This window comes from Vitis vinifera, chromosome 3, assembly GCF_030704535.1.
Source record: "Vitis vinifera cultivar Pinot Noir 40024 chromosome 3, ASM3070453v1".
In the NCBI taxonomy this organism is placed as follows: domain Eukaryota; kingdom Viridiplantae; phylum Streptophyta; class Magnoliopsida; order Vitales; family Vitaceae; genus Vitis; species Vitis vinifera.
In genome coordinates this window covers 20,795,475-20,817,534 of record NC_081807.1, presented here as the reverse complement: position 1 = coordinate 20,817,534, position 22,060 = coordinate 20,795,475, and the positions used below count along the sequence as shown (strand labels likewise).

At 36.5% G+C, this 22,060-nt stretch overlaps 1 pseudogene; it reads right to left on the bottom strand.

Moving 5' to 3' along the window:
- Positions 1-16,520: 16,520 nt before the first annotated feature.
- LOC100255275 (anthocyanidin 3-O-glucosyltransferase 2-like) lies at positions 16,521-18,492 on the bottom strand (annotated as a pseudogene).
- Between the last annotated feature and the right edge of the window lie 3,568 nt (positions 18,493-22,060).

Below are 22,060 nucleotides of genomic sequence, written 5' to 3'. Positions count from 1 at the left end.
GTAGATGGACTACTCACTCTCTGCCCTAGAGAATCTAGGGCGATTACTATCCAGGTTTAATGGAGCCACGATGACTTCTTAGGGTAACATTGTATTCCCTGTCTAGGTTAGCTCAATCACCCTGAACATACAATTCTCAGTGGTCGAGGATTTGTCCCATTTCAACGCCATCATGGGATGTGCATGGCTTCATAGAATGAAAGTCGTTCCCTCTACGTATGATCAAATGGTGAGCTACCTCATTGAGAATGGACAAATTAACCTTTTTGGCAACCAGCTAGCTCATTGGTGCATTAGATTCTGAACACCCAGCTAGTGAAGAGGCACATCCAAAATTATCAAATACAAGAGAGCAATAGCAATTATTGAACTCGGTGGAGAATGATCCATCTGCAGCTGATCCACTCCAACCACTGAGCCTCTCACATGACACAGGTAAAATCACCTATACTAGCTCCTTGCTCACATCGGTTGAATTAGAACTGCTCGAAAGCGTGTTTCAATGGAACAAAGATGTCTTCGCTTGGACTCACTCTGATATGCCGGGAATCCATCCATCTATGGCCTCTCATAGGCTCAATGTCATACCTTCTTCACATCCCGTCCAACAAAAGGTTCGACGCTTCCATCCGGATAGGCAGAAAATCATCCAGGCGGAGATTGACAAGTTGCTAGTGGTCGGGTTTATCAGAGAAGTCAAGTATCCGGACTGGTTGGCAAATGTGGTGGTCATTCCAAAGAATGATGGGAAGTGTGAGTTTGTGTTGATTACACCAACCTGAATGACTCATGTCCAAAGGATATTTTTTCGTTACCTCAAATAGATCAGATAGTTGATGCCACAGTCGAGCATGGGATGCTTTCCTTTATAGACGCTTTCTCCGGATACCACCAAATTCCCATGTTCTAGCTGGATGAGGAGAAGACAGTTTTTGTTACACCATATGGGTTGTACTACTACAAAGTCATGTCATTTAGGCCCAAGAATGTTGGTGCTACTTATCAAAGATTAATAAGGAAGATCTTTAAGCCCTTGATCGATTGAATCGTGGAAGTCTACATTGACAACATTATTGTGAAAACGGAACCCAAGATGAACACGTCCAGCACCTGGAAGAAACATTCCGCTTGATGCGGGCATACATCATGAAGCTTAATCTTGCTAAGTGCACTTTTGGCGTTTGTGTAGGAAAGTTTCTAGGGTTTATGGTGACCCAAAGAGGAATTGAAGTTAATCCGAATAAAATAAAAGTCGTCCTTGAAACACTTGCCCCGAGTAGCAAAAAGGAGTTGCAACACCTCACAGGCTGTCTAGTCGCTTTCCAACTTTTCATAGCCTGTTTCACAGACAAGTTGAGGCCTTTCTTCCTCACGCTCAATGGAGCAAGCACATTCGGCTAGACGGATGAATGCAAATAGACATTTGAAGTAGTCATGCGCAACCTCATTGAACCGCCCATTCAGAGCAGCCCCAAGTATGATAAACAACTCTATATGTACCTGGATGTATCTGACTGTGCAGTTAGCGCTGTCTTGTTTCGATACATACAAGACAAATAGCAAAATCCCGTCTATTATGTGAGTAAAGCAATGGTCAACATAGAGACTCGGTACTCTAGAATGGAGTAGATGACCGTAGCCCTGAAAAATGCCACTTAGAAGCTTCGCCCGTACTTCTAGGCTCACCAAGTGATTGTGCTCACAAATCAGCCACTCCGAGTTACCCTACACAAACTAAATCTATCTGGACGAATGTTGAAATGGGCCATTGAGTTAAGTGAACATGGAATCAAATACCAGCCAAGGTTAGCGTTGAAGGGACAAGTTATGACCGACTTTATAGCCGAACTCTCTCAAAAACTAGCACATCTAGTTGAGTCCCCTGGAGCAATGGTGAACACTTCATGTAGATGAAACATCCAAGGCGTCCGATTCTAAAGTAAGTTTGATCCTATAATCACCAACTGAAGAACTGTTGGAGCAAGCCATCCGTCTCTACTTTTCTGCCTCCAACAATGAAGCGGAAAATGAAGCCGTCCTAGCTAGGCTAGACTTTGCCATAACATTGACTACAACAAGGCTAGAGATCAGGAGCGATTATCAGCTAATCATTGGACAAATTCAGAAAGAGTACAAAGAAAATGATGAGTGCATGGCTCGCTACCTCGCTATGGTGGAAAATTGCCTAAAAAATCTAGATGAGTGGATTGTTAGACGAGTACCCTAAAAGTAGAACTTGAAGGTGGACGCCCTGGCCGGAATAGCTGCCACTCTCCCTATAAGAGAAGCAATAATGCTGCCCGTCCAACTCCAAGCCACACCCTCAATCATACCTGGACCAGTATGTAGTGCCAATGAGGCAGACCTTGGTTAGATACAGGATATTGTGAAATACCTCAAGATGGGAGAATTACTTGAAAAACGGGAAGTAGGCGCACAGACTTTGTGTATAGGCTGCCATCTTCACTCTCATCAATGACCATATTTATAGATGGTCATTTGGAGGTCCATACCTAAGATGTTTGAGCGATCTAAAAGCCAAATATGTCATGGCCGAACTCCATGAAGGTGTGTGTGGCAATCACCCAGACGGACGAACCCTAGCGCATCGTGCTCACACGTAAGGATACTATTGGCCCACCATGAAACAAGATGTTGGAAACTATGTTAAGATATGTGATCGTTGTCAAAGATATGCCCCCATTCCCCGTATACCTTTTAAAGCTCTCAACCCGCTCACATGTCCTTGGCCGTTTGCATAGTGGGGGATGGGCATAATCGACCCCTTACCTGTCGCAGCAGCGTAAAAGAAATTTCTACTTGTAGCAACTAACTATTTCATCAAGTGGGTAGAAGCAGAAGCCTATGCCAACATCAAGGACAATGATGTTTCCAAGGTCGTTTGGAAAAACATCGTGTGCTAGTTCGGAGACCCACGAGCGATTGTGGCAGATAATGGATCATAATTTGACAGTATTGTCTTCCAAACATTCTACTTGGAGTTAAACATTAAGAACCTATATTCAACGCCTCGCTATCCTTAGAGCAACGGGAAAGCGGAGGCAACAAACAAAACCCTATTGGCTACACTAAAAAAAAAATTGGAATGAGCCAAAGGGAAATGGGTAGACGAACTGCTCGAAGTCTTATGGGCTTATCAGACCACATCTAGATAGCCAACAAGAGCTACTCCTTTCTCCCTTGCCTATGGAATGGAAGTCGTTATTCCAACCCAAATAGGCATGCCTACCGCCAAAACGGTCGTCCAAGGTTAAAGAGATAACGATGAAGAAATTGGAAAACATTTGGATTGGGTAGATGAAATACGAGGAAACGTGGCTACTCAGATGGCTTCTTACCGCTAGAGGGCGATCTCTCATTACAACAAAAAGACGCGACCACGATTTTTCAGGACATGAACTCTAGTCCTCAGAAGAGTCTTCGAGAACATAGTCGAAGTAGGAGCCGAAAAGCTTCAGGCTAATTGGGAAGGGCCATACGTTGTGACTAAGGGTAAAGACTCAAGGGCATACCATCTTCAAACACTAGACGATGTACCCCTACTCTGCCCTTGGAATGTGTCTAACCTAAAGCTGTATTATCAATAAAACTTGTTTATGAAAGTAAAATGTATGAAAAGAAATGGATAAAATAGATTTATTAAAAAATATGGAAAATCCAACGTCTTTACAAGTTTTTTCGTCTAAGACACATGCGACTAGGATAAACGCGTACAAATACAAGATCAAGCATGCCTGCCAGAAGGACTGATTCCAAAAGCATCTCTTCTACCCTGGGCAGGGCTGCCTGCAGCTTCATTCTCGTCGTCCAAAAGAAACTGGGGGTGTCTTGGGCGATACCATGTTTCTTCATACAACACCTGTAGCCATAGAAGAACATGTCGTCCACTTGTTTCTGGTACTTAGCCTCCAACTCTTCCTCTTGAACAGCGAACACGGCCCGGAGTTCCTGTAGCCCTTACCTCAGCCGTCTAGCCTTCTCATCGACCTTCTTCTTGCTAATCTCCATCGTCTCCATCTCCTTGGCTAGCTGACTAGCCTCAGCTTCAGTTGCCTCATTCCCTTCTTCTGTCTTCCTCAACAGCCCAACTTTTTCCTCAATGAGCTTTCGGGTAGTAGTGACCTCACTCTTTGTTGTCTCCAACCTGGTGTGGAGATTCTTATTGTCATCCATGTTATAGGCAATGTATGCCTTTATGATCTTGGCAGCTTCTAGTTGGTAGAAGAGTTGAGCGCATTGCCATATAAGGTTTTAGACCTCGGCTATCACCTAAAGGGGCAACAAGAAAATTATTAAGAAACCAAAGACTAAGGTAGAATAAACAGAAAAGGGAAACGACTTACCACTTCCGTCGTCTCAAAAGTCGTATAGTCTTGCATGGGCATGATACGAGAAATGGTAGTGTCTAGAGTTCCAAATGGGAGCCATGCTATGAAGGATTGATTGAGATTGCTCTCTATCTCGACCGGGATCTGTTGAGTGGCCAGAAAGAGCACTCCCATATTTTGTATTGGATTCTCTCTCTCAGTGAAGAAATGAGTCTACCTCATTAACTCAGTTATCTCCTCCCGGCTGGGAACGTAGGATGACTTTGGATGGGAGGGAAAGAAAGTCATGTATTCAAGCGACTCATCACTGAGATGGTCCGGACCGATGGAGGGCCTCCTTGGATCATGGTAAGTAATGCCTTCAGTGGAAGGAAGCCTCTCGTCCAATTCAGGAATGGTATATGCAGCAGTAGTTGAAGACATTGGCATCGGGGTAGGAGCCGAGACAAGTTCTTGGTAGATAGGCTTCGGATAGGCTCTCTTCGAGGGAGCAAGGTTAACCACGATGGATTCGGACAGGTGCTTGTGTTGCCTCTCCTGAAATCCAGCCCTCAAGTTTGTAGCCATGTCTACCTTTTCTTCATATTCACAAACAATGGGAGCCACCACCGCTCAACCCTTGTCTCTGGCTCGGTGTTGGCAGTTGAAGAAGGAGATGAGGATGAAGCTGATGGAGAAGTCGGAGGTGCAGGTGGTGGAGTCCATGCCCTTTGAATGGGCTAAACAATAAGTCATTTCTTATTCTTAGCAAGAGGCCAGATGGTGGAGCTAGAGGCCGGACGGTTTGTAGTCGAAGCTTGCCTTAGCGTCCTTTCCTAAAAATTTTTTCTCCCGTGACTCTAGACGGGCCTGACTTGTCTCTGAATTTGCCAAACGAGCAACCTCATAAACGAGCAAGTCCTTTAGCACGAAGTGCTCGTCGGGCACCAAAGACAGGGAAGCCACGTGAGGGAAAACGGGGATAATAAATAGCTTAGGGTCGTTGATCAAAGCTAATAGATTCTTGTCTGACAAAAGAACCTGATGATTCCGTTCAGACGCGTCTATCTCGAATATCTTGTTGAGTCAGGTGAAGGAAACTTTATCCAGCTACTCTACAAGACGACCTTGCCTATCCTTGCCTGCATTACACAAAAAGAAAGATTACCAATAAGTTCTCAGTGAGGAAGAAATAATTGTGAAGAATAGATAAAAGTTATAGAGGCATATCCTACTTGGAATCTCTAGCGAGTGCTATAGAGTAAAGACTCTGTCTAGCCCCTCAAATGGATCCCTCCAAGGACCGGACACAAGGACATGCCTCTTTGTCCCACCTTTGTTTGAGTTTGGAAGTCCGGTCACTAGCTAGAGGGAAATGATGTGGGATGACAGGCTAAACCTTTCCTTCTGACTCATCTTCACCGTATAGATGAACAAGACTTCCATTAAGGAAAGGTCCAACTAGAAGAGCATGTCCATAATGCTGCATCCCATCAACACCCGGACAACATTTGGATGAAGGAAAGCTAGAGGAATCTAGGTGAAGTGGAGAAATTGCTTATAGAATGAGGGAAGAAGTAGATGAAGCCTCACAACAAATTGCTCATTGCTGAAGTACATCGAGTTATAGGACTAGTTTTTGGAGGATAGAGCCTCGTTGTCTACTAGGTGGATAGAAATTTTGTCTGAGATATGAAAGCGTGCCCGAAACTCCTATTCGGACAGAAGATCAACTAGAAGTTTTGATTTAAGGCACTTTACTCTAGTATCTCTCCGACCACCTTTCTAGGGCCTACCACCTCCACTGGTGGAAGCAATACCTCATCTTGCCTACATGCTGAGTAACTTTGGGCAGCGTGGAAACCTGCGTGGGACAACAAAGTTATTAGAAATGGTCACCCGACCCATCCGCCGTTTTGCAGTGCCTCAACTATACAACAAAAAACCTAGATGGACCAAAAGTCCAAGTCTAAACAGACCTTTTAATGAAACTTGTAGAGCAAGCCTCTTGACCAGTAATCAAAAGGAGGATCACGCTCCCTTTTTACTAGTACGACGGTGGCAGGACAAAAAATGCCTAAACCGACCCTTGAAGGTATTAACAATGAGGAAGCAAAATGGAGAAATCTAGAAAATCCTAGATTTGATGGTCGATACAGTCATCTTCTCCAAAATGAAGACATAAGACAACCTTAGAATTTGGATGCCACGAGGTCTATTTTTGGTCTAAACTCAACAACCGTCGACGTAGTCCCAAAATGAACAGTGAACAACAAAAATAGCGAATGACAAGAGGCTTACTAGAGTCAAAAGTAAGTGCTCTCTAGCGAGAGGAAGTACATCGGAAGCAAGCTTGAGAATGACGGTGAGAATAGTGGAGAATGAGCGGCAACTAGCGTAACGACAATGAAGATGCAGAAACTAAGAAGAGAAAACTCTAGAGTGGGAAAAACCAAAAAGTAATCCAAAGGGTGTGGGGGCCCTCTATTTATAAGGACCCAAAAACCTAGGAATCCTAAAAGACAAGTTGTTTGGAAACATATCTCAAAGCGGCGCTCCTTCTAAATGGTAGCCTCGATGGATGCGACCCATCATTGCTACTTCAAGTGATACGTGTTCTAAAGTGCCTAAGTAACCTGAGAAGATAGGTAACTCATTCTACCTCTACTCGACGGTGTTCGAACATAGGTAGATAGGTTAAGGGGGTATTGTGAGGGGTCCCTTTCCACGTGTCCTTTTCCAGCTCAAACACTTTGGCCGTCTAGGACAAACGTGTAACTTATTCAGATCGTTCCATCCAGACCAAGACAAGTTTCGTCTGGCACTAGAAGTGAGAGGGTTCCTTTCCCCCATAGGGCCAGGTGACATTGGGAGTCTGGACTCCCAAATGGCAAGAATTGTCTAGTCATGTCTTAAAGACCTCTGGCATGCTTGATCATTCACGCTTGACATTTGAGCAGCCAACAAGACTCCATTTAGCCCACAAGTCCATGTCAATTAATGACTCAACATAATCCCAAACGTTGACAGACTGAGTGGACAGATAGCTACATGGTCTGAGATCTTGACATGTCAGCAAATGGCACCTGCCAACTGCCCTTAACTATGATAATTGTCCAGCCGCCCGCAGGATAATTATCATTACAAAAGAAGGTCAAAGTGTCTAGTCAGTACTATAGTGGTAGTGTCATCAGTTCTATATAAACCCTCCAAAAAGTACGAACAAGGTACGCGTGTACATACACACTCACTCTTTCCCACAAAATAGTTAGAGCTATTCTTGTCTAACTTTAGCTTCAAAGGGACGTGTCTGAACTACCCGTCCGAACATCCTTTTGTGCAGGAAGCAAGCTTGTCTAACTCCAGTATAGCTAGACGGATTCTTTAAGAGTCACGAAGTAGGGAAGAAGTTTTTCTAACTTCAACGAAGCTAGATGGACCTAACTCCAGTTGGCTTAGCATCAATAATGCCGACAATGGTTTCAAAGTGGTAGCCCCTCCATGTGGCAACCTTCTTTCATATGAATATGACAATTGGTTCTATTGGTTTTCTCGTAGAGAGAGTGTCCCAATGGTCAATTGATCAACCTGTGCATGAAGATAGAGAAAAGTTGTCAATGGTGAGTTGGTTCTACAATTTTGGTGGTGAGCGCTAGGATAATGGCTCTTTGTTGCATCTTCCTCTCCAAAAATTTTGATTGATGTCCTCGAAAAAATTCTGATCGTTATCCCATAAAAAAAAAAAAAATTCTGAACATCCACCATTCTAAAAATTCTGATTGTTGTTCCTAAAAAATTCAGCTCGTCGTTCTCTCAACTAGAAAGAGGACCATCCTTTGTGTGCGATCTCTTTTTTGAAAAATCCTCCCAACACTTTGAATCTCTTTTCCAACACGCTCAAACCTGTTTTTCAACCCTCACCTTGAAAACTCCACCAAAATGTTGAACGACACAAGCCATCAAGCTGTTAGAAGAAGTATCATGGTCATCAGTGTAGATGATGTAGTCTAGGTTGGAGCTTTCTTTTTGGATGGCTTTGACGGCGCGCCACAAGACCCTCTCACCATCACCGCCATCATTGGTATATGGATGGAAGAATCTAAACCCCCGTTATCTATTGCTCATGTCTTTGACGATCAAATGTGATATATAACTCAAAATTAAGGTTATTACACCCGAAATTAGGCACCATATCACAACCTTATTCGCTAATTATCTTTGATTTTTTTACTTTTATTTGGATTAAATGATCAAAGATGTCGGAAAGTCGAAAAGGTTCCTCTCAAGTATTAATAAGCCCCCAGATGTCATGGCTTCCAAAATTTGATGTGGATTATTTACTCTTAACTTACCAGAATGTGGTTTGCAACTCACAAAATGGTGCACGATACAACTTCATGCATCATTTTATGGTGCAAATAGCAAACAAACATCCTTGTGGTCTAAATGGCAATGTTGGATTTAGTATGGTCATAAGGTGATGTCCTTTTTTTTGAAGAAAAGGGTTATTAGATGGTTCGGTCTATTGTAAAATGACCCTCAAAATCAAATTAGCAGTCTTTGTTGATCATTTTTCTTAAATATTTTTTTATCTTTGTTTTTTTCAATGGAAACTCAATCTTCCCATATTGATGGCGCGACTCCCTAAAGAATACAATTGTCATTTTCCTCCAAAAATCTTTTCCTCTTCCAACATCTTCTTCATCTCACTTCCTTCAAGTCATAATCCTATCTTTCCCATGAAGTAACTATTGTTTTAAGGGTATGAAAATAGTGGACTAACCCAAAACACACAAACAAAGAACAAAATGAATAACAAGAAACTTATCGGTAATAGGTTAAGGCGTGATAAACATTGTCCTTGAAATAGATCTACCCTCATCGAATACAAACTCGGTGCACTAGGGTAGCAGTGGCCTACCTTCAGGATTCAACAACTAGTGATTCTCTCATTGGGTGTACCTTATAGGCGAGACATGTATAGTTTGGGTTCTAAAAAATTCTTCTAGATAGATGTATGAAATAGTGGAGAGGGAAGCAAAAAATTAGAAGGCTTAAAAGAACTATCTGAAAAAAATAATTATTTGAGAGTGAGGGGTGACCTGCTTTTGTAGGCCACTAACACAGTCCTAACAAGACTTTACTCGTAATCAGAACATGACTCTACTTGTAATAAAAAAGGACTCTACTTGTAAACAAAACATGACTCTACTTGTAAGCGGAACAGGACTCTACTAGCATACTCCCAATGAGACTCTTCCCAAAGAGTCAACAAAAAATAAAAGACTAAGTCAAACACAACTTCACATTTACACTTTTCATACAATCCCCTATAGAGAGTAGATGTGATGGAAGAAAAAAATGGAGGAAAAAATAATTCAATGCATCAGTATTAGTGCCCAAAGGCTATGAACCAGTCTTAGGACAAATAAGTATTGAATCACAGAACATGATGAAAAATGAATTTCTATGAACCAATGTTTCTTGATGTAACTCAAGGGACCTTTATCAACATTGATTTTCTCAACTACACTACGAGTTGTACATAATGGGTTGGCACAAATAGGCCATGCGCCTTACCTGGATATTCATGAGAACTCCAAAGAACCTGCCTAAGTTCTCATAGGAAGCGACACCACCTCCACTCTCATATAGGTGAATCCATAAAGTATGCTCTGCATTTAAACATACCATCTATAAGGAATATGGTATTCATTAAGAGTAAACACTCAACCTTAGTCAATGAAGAATATACTTTATCTACACCATAGGGATAGACTCTCGTATAATTAAATTTGATAGAGCACCTCAAGTTAACAAGTGATTTGTTATTACCCATATGAACATACTTTATGGAATTTCCATTTTAATAGGTTGGGTTACCACCACCCTTGACTTTTGTAATAGGCATAAGCCCCATCCACCTCGATGTTTCTTCCACTAGTTTCTTATTTAGTGGTTTGGTTAAAGGATCGGCCAAATTCAACTCCGACCTCACAAATTCTAAGGATATAACCCTGATTTCAAGCAGCTCTTGCACAATATTGTGCCTTAGGCATATATGCTCGTTCTTTCCATTAAATATTTTACTTTTATCCTTAGCAATTGTACATTGGCTATCACAACGCATAGACACAGATGGGGCTGGTCTCGTCCATAAAGGGATATCTGCTAAGAGGTTTCTAAAGCCACTCAAGCTTAGAACTTGCATTTTCTAAGGCAATAAATTTAGTCTCCATAGTAAAGGAGTAATGTAAGTTTGCTTGGCAGACTTCCAAGAAACTGCACTTCCACCAAGAATGAAATCATATCCACTAGTGGATTTCATCTCATCTGAATCTGAGATCCAACTTGCATCACTAAATCCTTCAAGGACACTTGGAAATCCATTATAGCACAAACCATAGTTAATGGTGCCTTTCAAATACTTAAGAACTCTACGAATAGAAGCCCAATGGTCCTGATTAGGACTTTGGGTGTATTGACTTAATCTACCTATTGCATAAGCAATGTCAAGTCTTATACAGTTCATTTATTACATTAGGCTCCTTATGATTTGAGCATACTCGATTTATGGAACATTTTGTTATCTATTTTTCTTCAGCTATGAGTTGAGATCATAAGGAGTTGACACTAGTTTACAATCAAAGTGTTCAAACTTCCTTAGGATCTTCTCAGTATAATGCTCTTGAGAAAGGTTTAACCCATTAGGTGTTCTAGTTATTTTAATTCCTAGAGTCACCTCTGCCTCTCCTAAGTATTTCATATCAAACTTAGAACCTAGGAATTTCTTGGTCTCACACACAACCTCTAGGCTAGTTCCAAAAATCAGCATGTCATCAACATAAAGAAAAATGACTACACATGTGTTATGCTCATACTTGCTATAGATACATTTATTAGCATCATTAATGGAATATCTATTAGTTCCTAACACATGCTCAAACTTGTTGTGCCACTGTTTCAGAGCTTGTTTTAACCCATATAGTGATTTAACCAACCTACACACCTTTTTTTCCTTCCCTGGAACTACATAACCCTCAGGTTGTTCTATATAAATTTCCTTTTCCAAATCCTCATTCAATAATGCAATCTTGACATCCATTTGTGTATCACCAGATTATGAATGGAAGCTAGAGCGATCAATACTTTAATTGGCGTTATTCTAGTCACATGGGTAAATGTGTCAAAGTAATCTACATCATTCCTTTGTTCAAGCCTTTGGCAACTAAACGAGCTTTATACTTCTCTATGGACCCATTTTGTTTTAACTTTCTTTTAAAGATCCACTTATAACCAATAGTCATTACACTAGGAGGCAAATCTACTAACTCCCATGTATGGTTATACATGATTGATTCAATTTCACTATTAATGGCCTCCTTCCAGAATGGTGCATCAGGAGAAGTTATAGCTTCTTTGAAGGATCTAGGGTCCTCATCCATTAGGAAGGTTTAAAAACCATCTCTAAGGTTTGTTTGTTTCTTATCTTTTTTACTCCTTCTAGGTTCAAATTTAGAAGGTTCAATAGTCTCATCTCTACTTCTTTTCTGAACTTGCTGTTCACTATTTAGTTTCATGGGAAAGATGTTTTCAAAGAAATCCGCATTATTTGTTTCTATTATGGTATTGACATCTACAAGACTATTTTTTGACTTAGTAACAAGAAACCTATATGCCACACTATTCTCAGCATAACCAATGAACATTTTCTAGTTTTCATTTTTTAGGTTCAAGGAAAAGAACTTTAGCTAAACACCCCCACACTTTCAAGTATGCTATATTAGGTGCATAATCCTTCCACAACTCATAAGGAGTTTTACCAATTCTCTTGTAAGGTATTCTATTTTGAATATGACAAGCAGAGATGATAGCTTCTCCCCACAAGTTCAAGGATGCTCTTGAACTTACCAACATTGCATTCATAATTTCTTTTAAGGTTTTATTTTTTCCTTTCCACTATTCCATTAGACTCGTGGGAATAAGGAAGAGTAGTTTCATGAATGATCCCATGATCTTCATAAAAAGAATTAAAGGGGTTGGACTTATACTCTCATTCTTTATCAGTTCTAAGCCTTTTAATCTTCCTACTTAGTTGATTTTCCACTTCATTTTTGTACTTGATGAAAACATCTCTTGCTTCATCTTGGTTTCTCAAAAGATATACACTTGTATACCTTGAGTAGTCATCTATGAAAGTTATGTAGAATTGTTTACCACCTCTAGTCATTGTATTTTTTAGGTCTCCTAAGTGACTGTGTATTAAACTTAGTAGATTTGATTCTCTTTCTACTGATTTGCAAGATATCTTTGTGGTTTTAGATTCTACAAATGATTAACATTTTCCAAGGTTTTCTAAGGACCGCTTAGGAATTAAACTTAATTCAACCATTTTCTTCATATACGAAAAGTTCACATGTCCTAATCTACCATGCCAAATATCACAAGAATCAACTATGTAGAAATGGTACTAAGAATATCATGCCTAACTTGTTTATTACCAATTTCCCAAGTAGGCAACGATTTAGAACCATCTTCTGGTTTTGGGTCAGTCAAAATGTGTCCCAAGTCCACTACATCAATTGTAGAGAAAGCTATTTCCTGCCATCTCTTGAACAATGTCCTGTTGAAGGGATCAATCTTAGAGGTGTTAGGACAAGTGTGAACTAGAGAGGCTTCCATTTGGATCTATTTCATGATTGTTGTTTTAAGGGTATGAAAATAGAGGACTAGCCCAAAACACACGAACAAAGAGCAAAATGAATAGCAAGAAACTTATCGGTGATAGGCTAAGGTGTGACAAACACTATCCTTGAAATAGATCCACCATTCTCGAAGATGAACTCAATGCACAAGGGTACCAGTGAGTCTCGCCTTAGGTGCACTCTACAGGCGAGACGTGTACAACTCGGGTTCTAAAAAATTCCTCCAAATAAATGTATGAAAGAGTGGAGAGGGAAGCAAAACGCTGGAAGTTTTAGAAGAACTCTTTGAAAAAAAAAAATTATTTGAGAGTGAGGGGTGACCTATTTTTATAGGCCACTAACACAATCCCACTGAGACTCTACTTGTAATCAAAATAGGACTTTACTTGTAAGCAGAATGAGACTCTACTTGTAAGTGGAATGTGACTCTACTAGCACACTCCTAATGGGACTCTTCCCAAAGAGTCGGAAAAAAAGAAAGACTAAAGGTGGTGTTTGTTTTTTTGGCTTTTTGCTGAAAACCATTTAGTTTTAGAATTTAGGTTGTTTGTTTTTTTACTTTTTCATGACTTATTATAAACTTTTTACTAAATAAAAAAAGCCAAAATATGTGGCTTTTTCTAAATAGAAAAAATAACACAATGATTTTTTTTTACCTTTTAATACTTAATAAAAATAAAATACTATAAAAACAAACAACCTAATATTTAATACTATTAAGTATTAAGGTTCTATTTAGAATTAAGTAAAAAAACAAACACCACCTAAGTCAAACACAACTTCACATTTACACTCTTCTTATAGTAACTTGATTTCCCATGGTATAACCCGAGTTCCCATGGTAATAAAAGAGACAAGATAACCAACCACACGCTATTTTATGAAAATAGGTAAATAAATAAAGAAAAATAAACAAATAACTAAAAAAATAATATTAAATATAAATAAATAAATAGAAAAATTAATAAATAAGAAAATCAAGTATATTTGAGCGTTAAAAATGCAAATCATGCGAACTACGTAAGTCATGCAGGAATTACCTAAAAGTGACCAACATGGGTTGAGGTGTGTTAAGGTGGGCCAAGGTGGGCTTTAGTAAATCTAAGAGGGCCTAGGTGAACCTAAGTGGGATCTAACCTAAGGACAAAGGATGGCCAAGGTCACAATGTAGGTCCGAATGAGTACCTCAACAAAGGGTCCCTGAAGGTGGTTTAGAAAATGAAACTATATAATTGTCGATGGGCCACTAAGGGATGTCTACGAGTCAAGAGAGGAGTATGAGAAGACACCTAGTGTCACATATGCTAAGAAGACAAATTAGAGGGTTTATAGTTGTGTCTTAAGACGTTAAACAAATCCTTTGGAAGAGGATGTGTCTTTTAAATACAAGACACATCCTTTAAAATAAGTTGTGTCTATTAAGAAACATGTCTTCTGAGAAAAAAAAAATCCTAATTTCCATTCACCAATATAAATTCCAACAATCCCACACATGAATGGAAATTGTCTTAAAAAAAAAATTGCAAATGACAAGCAAAAGTTCTTGGAGATAGTTTCCTTGTGGACTTGGAGGACGTGGATGGCCATGCCAGAGGCGGTGGAGAGCTTCTTGTTGCAGACATGGCACTTGAAGTGCTTGGCCTTCTGGTACTGAACAAGAATCTTCTCGTCCTTAAACTCCCTCTCGCAGTAGTAGCAGAACACCTTCGTTGCTCTTTCTTCTTCTCCATTCTCTCATCTCTCATATCTCTCATAGTGTTTCCCTTGATTCGGGAATTTATTTTCTGATTTTGGGAATATGATATTTGGGTGTCACATGCAAGTCCTATTCTACCCAACCCCCATCACCTTTGGGACCAGCCTCACACGTAATGCATTTGTCTATTTATTATGCAATGTGTCATAATCTTTTTGGGCCATTCTATGAGACTAAAATGCAATTCCCGATCTTGTTTAAAAAATTGGTGATCAATAAAAAAAATACAATATAACCAAAATATCTTATTTATTTATTTATATTTTAGCATAATTCCATTTGTTTCTACCCATGATTCATTTCCTTTATACACGTGAGATATTTTAACAATTTTTTATTTTTAATTATATTAATATGAAATACAAAATAATAAAAATATCTATTAATTTGAAAAGCTTAAGCACAAAAAGTCCATTTTTGCATTTTTTTTTAAAAGTCACTAAAAAAAACTACAAAAAAAAAAAATCATTTAAGTTAAAGAAGAAATTAATATAAACTAAGAGGGTTATTTTTCTATTTTTATGACTTATTATAGATTTTTTTGAGTAAAAAAAATCAAAATATTTAATTTTTTCTAAATAGAAAAAGTAATATGTTGGTTTTTTCTTTATTTTTAAATACTTAATAAAAATAAAATATTATAAAAATAAATAACTTAATACTTAATACTATTAAACGCTATTTAGTTTTTTAATTCTATTTATAATTAAGTAAAAAAAAAAATACAAACACCACCTAAGGGAATGTTTGGTAAAACTTAATACTTATTACTTAATAATTTAAGTTGATTTTAAGTTAAATTATATTTAAGTTGTTGATTTAAAACTTATTACTTAATTCTTACTTTAATTATTAAGATTGTTTGATAAAATTAATTTAAAATTTATTTCAAATAATTAAATTAACATATTTATTCTTAGAAATTATAATTAGGGAAATGGAAGTCGAGTAACAATGAAGATCGTGAAATAGTAAAAGAGATTGTGGAGATAATTAGGGTAAATGGGGATAAAAATGTCAAATGAGGATATAAACTTAAAAATAATTTAATTATTTTGCTTATTACTTAAAGTTGTTTTTTACTTTAAGCCATATCATTAAATTATTTTACAAAACATACTTAATTTAATTAATAACTTAAATTAAGTTATCAAGTTACTTTAAGTTATTAAGTTAATTTACCAAATACCCTCTAAATCTACAAAATTATATTACTAAAACCAAAATTTTGTCATTTCACAACCACTACTTTGACAAAGTTACTTTAATCCTTTAATAACCACTCCCAAATGACATGGGAAAAGGTTAGGTATTGAAAATTCAAATATTTGTAATCAAATGTGAGGAAGATGGGTAAAACTAACCTCTTACGATTAATAATAACAAAATTAAACACCAAATTGAATGAAAATGGCAATGGGACGTGATCATTTCGTATGGGGGTTTACAAGGACAAGACATATAAGATGAGAAAGCCTAAAATCTATTTATATTCCCATACAATTTGGATTTGATACATCATCTAATATTAAAATAAAGATGTCACACAAGATGTAACATATGCTACTTTTATTTTTATTTAAAATAAGTAGACAATACATTTTTTTCAACTTAATTTTTTAATCAACTTTTCTATGACACTCAACCATTACATTATTAAAAGCAATTGAAACAAACATTTTTAAGGACTTAGAACCTTTTTTTTTATAATACATTGCTTTAGCATTCACTTCATGAGATATTAGTTATCATGTCTCCAATTAGACGTTGTATGCTAGAGTCCGAAGATCCACCTTTTGTCAAGGCCTTCATGCACTTTTCTTTCATTTTTGCCCTTTTCATTCTAATGTTGTTGCTATCATCCATTAAACTCCTTATTCTACTCTTAATTTCTTGAGCACTTACAAGATTACTAGTATTCATGTTATAATCAAATCTAATCTCTACCCCCATTTCTAACTCTCTTACTATTTGAAACGCATTCAATTATTGTTCTGCATACATAGGTCATGTAGCTACTGGGACACCATACCATATGCTTTCTAATATAGAATTCCACCCACAATGAGATATAAACCCTCCTACTGCAGAGTGAGCTAAAACAGCTGCTTGTGGTGCCCATCCAATTATCTTTCCAATTTTAGATGTACGATCTAAGAACCTTTCAGGTAATACTTCCTCGAAATTCACATAATCACTAGGTATTGCCATCTTACCTTTTGGTGGAGGTTGTCGGAGTGTCCACAAGAAACGATGCCCACTATTCTGAAGCCCAATTGCAATCTCCTTGATTTGATCCATGTGGAATGCTCCAGCGCTGCCAAAACATAAAAACACCACAGATGATGTGGGTTGATCATCAAGCCATTGGATGACATCCAAGTCACTATCTTGTTTTTGTTTGTTGGCATGTTGTAAGTTCAATAATGGCCCTACTGTGTAAATGGGAGGAGTTGTACCATCGACAAAGGAGTTAATCACATGAGATTCTAGCTCCATAAATGTATTTACCAAAATACCCTTGGCATCTCTAAAGCTCCTTACCCGATCGAGGAAATCCATGGATCCGCCACCCTCCTTGTCCACCGCCGTAGCAGGCAAGACTCGAGCAGGAACCGAGTTGACAAAACCCGGGACCACCAACTTAGCATCCGAGTTAGCAAACTCAGTAACATCCACGCCCTGGCGGTCCTTGAGGGTTTGAAGATGAAACATGAGAGCAAGGCAGGCCGCACTGGAGGCGAAGTACACATAGGAAGGAACACCCAATTTATTAGCTACATCTATCATGGAAGTACATGTTAAAATGAATCAAGATGAATACCCTAATTTCATATATACTGGAATATTTAACAAGGTGAATACCCTAATTTCATATATACTGGAATCTCCTGATTAAAAACAATGAGTAGAAAAAATAATAGCGGAAGCATACCTGAATCCATTGAAGGAGAAACCTTATAGGAAGAAAACCCTTTGAGATGGTCTTCCAATTCTAGCCACTAGATTTTGTGTCAATTTCTCACTGAGAGGATTTTCAGAAATTGGAATGCGTAGTCGTAGAATGGGGACCATAACCCTATTTATAAACCGCTAGGGCAGTTTTAATTTTATCACAATTATATTTCTGCCCCTCATAGAAATAATAATTATCTAATGGTATCTACACAATAATCTCATGACAATTATACCCTTAAGCCAATTAATCAATTATTAATTAGATCACTATATTTAGGCTTAATTAATTAAATGATAGCACACACATTTTAATTATTTACATGTGTGGCCCAAATTATAGATTAATTACAAAAATTAATCTAACAGTACAAAGCATATCGACCACAATCCCAACGAGTCGACCCGACTCAAACCGAGTGAGCTGGTGGACTGCATCCCTCACTAGAGGCTTCTGCCTTGCAATGATATTATAGAAGATATTAGGGGATGACGATGATGGGTGGGAATTGGATGAATCTGAGTCGAGTTCAGGAAGGTGGACAAATCGAATGGACCCGGAAACGGAAGCAGAAACTGAATGGATATAGTTGGTTACCGCAGAGTCCTCAAGAGGTAGCTTCATGATGAGTAGAGTGACTGAGAAGCGGTCATCTCTACCAACAAGAAGCTTAGCAAACTCCACAGCTGATACAAGATGTCCTATAGCTGAGACAGAGACAAAAATAAGCTCTATTTTCTTCACCATCACTAGCTAATACTACGGCTCACAGAGAAAATTCTAAGAAATTTTCTTATTTTCAGTGGAATTAAACACCGGATGATTCAGATATATATATAGATCTTCACTATGTGGTTTTAGCTTGGAGAAGAAGAATGGAGGTGATGTCATGGCCGACATAGAATATAGAATATTCATATCTCTGATGTTGAAGTCTTAGGCTGTGGGCGTGAGTACTATTGCATGGACTTTTCCGTGCAAATATTTGTCTTTTTTTGTTTTTTTGTTTTTGGTTGGCATTCTTTGATCTCTTCAATTCTCTTTAGTAAACAATATAATTCAATATTTATGGAATTATTTCTACTTTGGAAAGAGACCAAAACCAAGTTTGTCTTTTCGTGTGGAGCAGACAATTTTTAATTGAAAAAGGAATTATTCTCAGAATGTTGAATGATTTTAAACATATGAATTTTTCAAATCAATCAAATTGATAAAATTTAGTCCACTTTGTGAGACGTCCATTCAATAGTATCTAAATTAATTCCACTGAATTTCATCACTGCTGCATTATTAATTGAACATCGACTAATTCTCTAATTCCAAATGTTCTTATCTCAATCATATAAGCAGACAAATTTAAATGTCACACATATACCTTTTTGACCCAATTCTAGAAAAAAATCTCTACTTTTCCGACACTAAAATCTTTCATATGCATAATTTTTTGAGCGTTAGATGGGGGGCAATTATCTCCCATAAATGATAAATTTAATATATAATATACATCCCATATCATAGAAAACTTTTTTTTATTGAAATTGTTATTTATGGTTAATAATAGTGAAATTAAGGTAGAAAACAATAAAATTATATATAAATTATAAAATAATAAAACACTCGAATACAAAATAATGGAACCAAAGTCACATGTAATATATAGCAAAAGCAAGGATCCGAGCTATCACATGGTACAAAATAATGGAATAAAGGTATGGATCAATGAGATCACATATATGGTATAATACAATGAAATGTTTAGTATAAAATAATGAAATCTAGGTATCATATGTTGAAAAGTAATGAACCAAGATACAAACCAATACGATCATTATGTATATAAAGTATAACTAATTAGATATCAAGTACAAAGTAATAGGATCAACATGCATACATTTGATACCCTTAGTTGATGATAACTTTTTGATATGATACCAAAAAAGTAGTAGTTAGTGTCATAATCAATCCTTTACTATTATTACCAATAAGGTTTTATATTTTAGTAATGTAGTTATCAATCTTATTAAAGGCAACTTTATACCTAACACATGTCACCAATTGGAAATAATTCTCCTCAAGTTTTTTAACACTAAAATCATCTATGTGCGTAGTTTTTTTAGTGTTAACTTGAAAGCCACAATCTCTAATATTCAATCATACCTTTCTTCAATAAATTTATTATTATAAAAAAAGAAATATATTGGGTTTATATTTGATATGATATTGAAATTTTAATCCTAATCATTTAAGTATATAATAAAATCTGAGTCACTAAATGAAAGTATAAAGACCCATGTTATAAACACATGGAACCATTATATAGATCAATGAGATTAAAATGTAATGCCTGTAATAAGACTAAACTACAAAATAATGGAACTAAAATATAAAATAATTAGTTCACATGTAAAATAGGAAGTGTAGGGATATGAAAATCCTTCGTCATGTAGCAAAGTCAAAAAAGCAATGTGCTACCTCCATATAATGCTTGTCAAGAGTCCCCATGAGACCCACCTCACCGTAAAAATAGATCATTATCATCATCACGTCACAAAAAGCATTGATCACATTCAGGAATGACTACCACTCATAAAATATGATCACTATTGCAAATTATGACCTTGTGTAAAGGATAACCTATACATTAATTATGTAATGACAACAATTCACAGATTAATCACATAATGGCCAAAACCTTAAATGTCATTCCATAATTATTGCATAATGATTAGAGCCTTTATGATACTCGTAATGGAAATCATTTAAGGAACAATATAGAATTGATGTTTCCATTTATTAACTTTTCATGATTAATACACCAAAATAAATCTATAAAAGGAATTCTCACTTCCAAAATAAGGAACAAAAACAATTTCATCTTTTATGTCTTTTTCACTTAACCTCATGGATAACTTGATTGTTGAAGAAAGGTTTACCTAACCGGCCTATTCTTTTTTATCTTTTGGTTTTTTTATCTTGAGGAGGAAAGTGATGCATAGTTTGATCCAACTTGGGAGGATACAAAACAAAATAATGAGATGCTAAGAACAAAGCAATGAACCAGTGCACATGTGACACCCACTAATTGGTACTAAAAAGGTGTTATTTGTACCATACCTAAGCCCTTATCATTATTATGAATCTTATATCCCTCCCATTACTTTTCCTTTCCCTTGCTTGCATGCCTTGTCTTTTTTTCTTTATTCCCATATCCAAACATTAACAAAAAATAAAATAAAAAATAAAAACCATATGAAGAGGGTGAGTGACTTGGCTTTGTTGGTACTCACATCATGGTTGTTTACAGTGGCGAAGGTTATTTGCTTAGTCATGCATGAACAATAGATTAGAATGCATATCCAAATGCTATCAATGGCAATTACATGTGCAAATTTCGAAAGTCCTATAAAAATTGGGAGAATTATGTTTTGGGGGTAGATGGGCCCCTAAATTAACAAAAGGTCCATATAACTCTTTAAATTGAGCCCAAGACCCAATGAAAGTATGGAAATTGAGTTGAAGGATATCATCCTTCAGTATTTCAAAAAATATCATTTGTTGATTTTGAGAAAAAAAATTAATATTTTTGAAAAATACTTTTATTTAATTTAATATTTTTTATTTAATTTAATATTTTTAAAAAATACTTTTATGTAATTTAATATTTTTTAAAATACTTTTATTTAATTTAATATTTTTTAAAATACTTTTATTTAATTTAATATTTTTTAAAAATAAATTTATTTTATTTAATATTTTTTAAAAATAAATTTATTTTATTTAATATTTTTGAAAAAAAAAATTAATTTAATATTTTTGAAAACTACTTTTATTTAATTTAGTATTTTTGAAAAAAAAAATTATTGAAAAAGAATTATTTAACTTAATTTTATAAAATATTTTATATGTGTTCTTAAAGGGTATATTTGTCCGTTACTATTTCATATCCTTCAACTCAATTTGAAGAGTTACATGGACCTTTTGTTAATTTGGGGGCCCATCTACCCCCAAAAGATAATTCTCCCATAAAAATAAGTAAAAGAACTAGAAATATATACAAACAAAATTGTTTGTATGAGTTAATTTCAATCAAATTCCCTAAGGTTTAGTGTACATACATTAAAATAATGTTTTCAAAATTGGATTGATCATTAAATTATAAAAGTTATCGAATTCATAATTCATCGATTAGATCGATGGTTGAAATTATTAAACCAATGATGTCATAAATATATAAATTGCATTATTAATAAAATTAAAAACAATTATATGAAATAAGAAAATGTATAAGTAATTAAATTTTAAACACATTTCATCA